General features: G+C 41.7%; 1 pseudogene; it reads left to right on the top strand.

Moving 5' to 3' along the window:
• Positions 1–6,400, top strand: part of LOC102834517 — a 55,673-nt pseudogene that overhangs the window by 45,181 nt on the left and 4,092 nt on the right.

Raw genomic sequence — 6,400 nt, 5'->3', positions numbered from 1 at the left:
GGTTTCTAAGGAGTGGCTGGTGAGCTTGATCTGCCAAAGTTGTGGTTCAAATTGACCTTGCAGTCCAGCACATTAACCCACAGCACCACACCAGGACTCCGGTCTTCCTTGTAAGCATTATGGATATTATCCTATCACAAACAGCATTATACTTCAAGCTAGATCTTGAAATGTTCTTTTGATAATGAATACAACACCATTCCTCTTGAATTTGTCATTCCCAGAATAGTAAACCATTTGATTGTTCGATTCAAAATGGACAATAATACCAGTATATTTTAGCTCACTAATGCCTAAGATGTCGATATTTATGCATTCCTTTTCATTTTTTACAACTTCCCATTTTCCTAGATTCATACTTCATGTATTCCACCTTCAGATATTTAATGAATGTTTATAGCTGTTTCTCATTTAAGTTGTGCCTCATCAGCCAATAGAACTCCCCAAAGCTTTACTCCATTTGTATCATCACAGTCAACTCTACTTTGAGGAGGCAGCTTTGTCCCTGTCATATTTTTTGAGTGCCTTCCAACCTGAGGGATGCATCTTCCAACACTCCATCTGACAATATTCTGCTGATATTCCTAAGATTTCAGTATTCAATATTCTGGTGGTATCTGACAATGTTCTACTGCTATTCATAAGGATATCAGTGACTAAATATTCAGAATTAGTTCACCTCTCCTTCTTCCTAGTCTGTCTTAGTCTGGAAGCTCAGCTGAAACCTGTCCATTATGGTAACCCTACTGGTATTTAAAATACTGGTGGTATAGCTTCCATCATCACAGCAACACACAAACCAACACAGTATGACAAACTGACAAATGAGTGGTGGGGATAATTGGGAGCACTTTAAGCCAAAAGGTAAAATAAATGATGTCATTGTTGTGAATGGAGTCCTGGTATGGTACTTTGTGTTAATGCCCTGGACTACAAAGTTGGTTTGAACTGCAGGTTGGTGGTTCAGGCTCACCAGCCACTCCTCAGAAACCCTATACAGGGTTGCTATGGGTCAGAACTGACTCAATGGCACGTAACACCACCAAGATTGTTGTTCAGTGCCATCGAGTAGGTTCCAACTTACAGTGATACTACATAGGGTTTCCAAGACTGTAAATATTTTCAGAATTGGCTGGTGGACTTGAACCCCTGGACTTGTGGATTGCAGTCCAGTGATTGTCCTACTGTACCCCCTAAAATAAATAATAGTAACATAAATATTTAAGTGACTGGGACAAATATTATCTCAGTGTCATATACTGCACTTAAAATTTTGTGTATACTGTATTTTTTCACTTGTTACAAGCATTTTCTAATGTTATTAAAAAGAGTCCATGGTTTTGTATATTTGTTAAGTTCACGGTGTTTGCATTGGCAGCTTTTAAGTAACACAGTAGCAGCCACATACATTTGGAGTAACTTAACGGCATTAGTATCTCAGTAATGGCTGTGAACGCATGTATTGAAAGCTGGAGTGGTGGCAAGGGGATTTACCATGTGGTTTGTTCTATGGTGTAGTGGAGTGCTGGTTCCAGGGGACTTCGGTATTCAAGGAACAGAAGGAAAACTTGAAGCAATCAGCTGGGCTCGAAAACAAAAAAAGCCTTTTTTGGGTAAGAGCTATGCAATGCACTCTTCAATCCGGGTAGGAAATAGTAAGAGAAGATGCTCGGTGGGCACCTTTTATATAAAACTGGACAGTCATTGAAACAAGCTACAGATGCCATTTTCTAGACGCCTTTTTGGTTCCATTTGGGAGAAACTCCAACTCACCTTTAAAAAAGGCTTAAAAAGCTGTGAGCGACATGTAGACATCATGGAATTTGGGGTGGAAAATGGAGAGTTTTCTGTTAGCAAATCCTGTTCACTTAAGGACTCCCAAATATTTGACCATTCATATGAGACCGAGTTTTAAACTATAATTAGACATGATTTTAGATACTTCCTGTAAATCTGAGGCGTCTTCCCCTTGATCAATTGTAAGTGGGGATTTAAAGAGACGTCTCCTTAAAATGTTAAGTGCTGTAAAGGATAGTGCTTATCTGTACAATGGAATGATTTCTCAAAACTTGGAAGCCTCTTACATTTTGACCCAGTTTTTGGAATCTGGTACAAAAAGCCTAACAGCAGTGGGTGTTTATTTAGAGCAGGAAATGATGGGAGTTTGATCATGGTTGTAGTCTGTGAGCAAACGGGGCAGAAAGTCCACAGCGGGCTGGTGAGAAACATGGTGGGAGCTGCTTCTTCAATGGTACTTCATTTGTTTTCTCCTTCACTCGGAAGGTGTGGGCTCAGGAATGCAGTTGACAGTAATCGAGTTCTCAAGAAATGTGCTGGGATGGCAAGGTAAGTGTCCATTTCAAAACTTGTGACTAACACAAAGTGGCTTCAAGAAGTTCATGGGAAAATTCCATTATCTTTGAATTCCATTTTGTAGATCACTTTCAGTTCCCACTCACATTTCCCGAGATGGGTGGGAGCTTATTTCACACTGGACACTGGGAACAGTGGTTGGGGACAGGCCTGGTTTCTCGCACTGGATGTGGGAGGAGGGTTACCATGTTTAAGGAGGTAAAGCATGACTCCTCAGAGCACAGGAAGGAGGGAGTGCCACTGAGCACACAGCCCCTGAATCACTGTGATTCCGGGGGCCACCATCACTGAGCTGCTGCTGTGAGAATGGTCCAGCTTAAGTGAGGTGTAGTTACCGTGAGCCTAAGATTTGGAGCTGGCAGAACTGGGCAGTAAGCCACTGGCTCATTTTAGGCAAATTACCTACCCTTTCTGGGTCTTTTTTTCTCCCTTAATATTTGATCATGGTTTTGTTTACACAAGTTAGGTTCTCATTTGATAATTTCCACACACACTGTTCTGTGACATTAATTACAAGCAGCAGAATGTGTCAACAATCTCTGTGTTCTATCAAATTATCGGTTTGGGTTGTAACTCTATTCTGAACACAGGTATTTTGATCTTTCAGATGCCAACTCCACAGAGTTTGACCCTAAGACCAGTCACCCCGTGGTGAGTCAAGTGTTTGAACCTCACTATAACTGAGAAGGCGGAGAAGGATTATTTAAGAAAAGTGACTGATGGCTAAAGACAGGAAATGAGACCACTTGGGTCCACTCCAAAGACCCCTGGGGCTTGCTCTTTTAGGCTTATAGGCGGGGCAAAAGGAGCCCTAGTTGCACAGTGGTTAGAGCACTGTGTTGCACATTGAAAGTTTGATGGTTCAAACTCCCCAGTCATAAGAGAAAGAAGAGACAGTCTGCTTCTGTAAAGATTTACAGTTCTAGTCTGCCCTACAGGGTCACTAAGAGTCAGAAACCACTCAATGCTAGTGGGTTTGGTTTTGAGGCTTCAATAGGAAACAAATCATCTGCTGTTGTTTGTTGTGAAGTGCCATTGAGTCAGCTCCAACCCCACATAAGGTTTCCAAGAAACAGTTTGAAGTGCCAACACTGTGGTTATCAGCCCAGTTGTTTATGCTACAGCACCACACCAGGACTTCATTGATCACTATATAATTATGCCATCTACTCTTCCCAACTTGCCACAGAAAATTTTTAAGATGGGTACCCACCATAGCCAACCAGAGAAGATTCCTGTTTAGAAGAATTTTCCATCCCAGCTCCTCTTAGCTCTCAGGAGTACTTTGTAACAATATTGACATGGAATGCTTAGAAAGGCACTTATGTGCCAGGCACTCTGCACTTTAGATATACTAATTCATTTAATCCCAACAACCATGATAGGCATATTATTAAGAAACTGCTGATTTAGAGCTGCTGGTGAGTTTTAAACACTGGCCTTAAGGCTAATAGCCAAGCACTTAACCACTGTGCCCCCAAGGCTCCATCAACAACAACATGCCTCTTATAAAACATGCTGAGTGAGTGTGGCCCTGCTCAGCTTGCTGGGTTGGCATAAGGTTCATGGGGTAGAGACAGTGTTGTCATTCATCTCTGAATCCTAAGCCCAGGGATGATAGACATGGAAAGCGCATTTAGATTTTTTCAGGCATTCAACAAGCATCAGTTGGGACTATTCTTGACAGTAAGGAGATTTAACTTTAAAAAAAAAAGGAATGTCCTTGATATCCTAGAACTTTCAGCAGTATCACTGTGTATCTGTTGAAGCTTTGCAAATACTAAGACTTCAAGAGGAGAACACAGGTGTTTAAGTGTGGAGCTTTGGAGTGGTGGGGAGCAGGGCACACAGACAGGATCCTTGAGGTCAGCAGGTGCTCAAAGGAGCACTAGCTTGAAAGGTGAGCTGGAGCAGCACCTCTGGGTTACCACAGTCCACGCACCTCCTCAGTCACCCATTCTATAGACTCCTGCCAAGCTTCTGCTGGCTGCCAGTCCTGCTCCTGGCACAGCCAACTGGAAATGAGCATGCTTGCCTTAGAGCAGCTCACCTTGCTAGCCTATAAGATATGAGGGGGCTTCAAAAATTCTATCACCTTTTAATTCCAATTCACCACCTTTTTGAAGCCCCCTGGTATATGGTATTATACTGGAGTCCCTGGGTGGCACAGGCAGCTAACACACACAGCTGCTAAATGAAAGGCTGGCAGCTCAAGCCCACTCAGAGGTGCTTCAGAAGAAAGGCCTGGTGATCTGCTTCCCAGAGAACAGCCATTGAAAACCCTATAGGAATTCAGTTCACTCTGCACATCACTATGAGTCGGGATTGACTTGAAGGCAGCTGGTTACTGGTTGGTATCAGACCAGTATGTCTACAGAAATGTGCTGTCTAATAGCCTTACTGATCCCAAGTACTGAAGGAATGGCCAGAGAAGAGAGCTGTGTCAATCCGGCAGACCTTGAAGACAGGCTGAAGTATCAAAAGTTTCCACATGACAAGGGGGGCACTTTCCCCCATGACAAAGCCATTTTACAAGACTGGAAAGTAAAATCTACTCAGTTAGTTAATTCTGTTTCATAACAGAAGTCATTTGGTCATTCCATGTTTGTTTTCTGAACACCTCCAGGTCATAGACATGCCAGAACACCATCCCGAGCATATGGGTGCAACTATGAGGCTGGGCAAGAGGAGAACCTTGTTCCAGGGCAAGAAGTCCATCATGAGTAAGCGTTGCCTCATCCCAGCCTAAGCCTTCAGTTCGGCACATCTGAGACTTGTGTCTTGGCGTGAAGGACCAGGCTGGATTTTTGGTTTTCTCCTTGATTTTGAAGAGCTTTTTAGTCCACCTTTCATTCTTGTTCTTTTAGAATGCATTGTGACAGCCAAAAAAAAAAAACACTGCGGGCCTGGGAAAGGCCACAGGCTCTGTAGACTAGAAGTAGGGTCACCTCAGTAATGGAAGACTCACTACGATGAGGGACTTAGACTAAATTCTTTGTAATCTGTTATTTCTTTATACTATTAGGTGGAACCATATGAAATTGTCAATATTTAACCATGTTCATCTGACAAAAATGGCAATTTCACATGATTCAATCTATGATTTTATTTTAACAAAATATTAATAGCTTCTAAATATTTAAGGGGAAATTGTTGTTGTTGTTGTTAAGCGCCATGGAGTCAATTTCCCACCCAGAGCAACGGGGGAGGAAAATATGTTTTTTTTAAAGCCAGATTTTTTTCTTGCCCACTAGAAAAATTCAACCTTTAATCTGTTGCTAGTAACAACTCTGTGTCTGTTTGGGAGTTTCAGCAGCAGAGTTTGAGAATTACTTGAGTAGGGTATCTCCAACTACTGAAATTTTCAACTTTATTGTTTTGTGATTTGGGGATTTTACCAAAAATAAATCTGTGAAGCAGCCCATTTGCAAATTCAACACAGCCACAATTAGTCATGATAACAATTACTCAATATTGAATCATAAAAATCTTATCCCCATCTCTTTTCACTAGACCCTTCTAGACAAGATGAAAACTATTCAGTGGGGACTCTACCTTTCCCTGCACATTATGAAACTTTCTCTTGAAAACTTGTAAGCCAGTCAGTTTGTGCCTTTATCACCCCCTCATTTTAGGTAGCCAATGTCTAAGATGCTTGTCCCTATCAACCCTCTATACAGAGGGGAAAAGATTGATACTTGATGTGAACACTCCTTCCCTCTCAGTTGGTATTTTGAGCTAATACATCTATAAGTATAGGTCAAATTGTAGCAATTTACTTTGTCAAAAATTATTTATCTTCCTCCAGTTGAGTTCACCATTGGATCAATAAACAACATTCTTATTATGGGGGAAAAGATTGAAGTTGTCAAGGACTTCATTCTTCTTGGATCAACTATCAACACTCACGGAAGCAGCAGTCAAGAAATCAAACGAAGTATTGCATTAGGCAAATCTTCTGCACAAGACCTTTTTAAAGTGTTAAAGAGCAAAGACGTCAGCTTGAGGACTAAGGTGCACCTGACCC

This window comes from Chrysochloris asiatica, unplaced genomic scaffold (genome assembly GCF_000296735.1).
Source record: "Chrysochloris asiatica unplaced genomic scaffold, ChrAsi1.0 scaffold00246, whole genome shotgun sequence".
Lineage (NCBI taxonomy): Eukaryota > Metazoa > Chordata > Mammalia > Afrosoricida > Chrysochloridae > Chrysochloris > Chrysochloris asiatica.
This window is presented reverse-complemented; position numbering and strand designations above follow the sequence as displayed.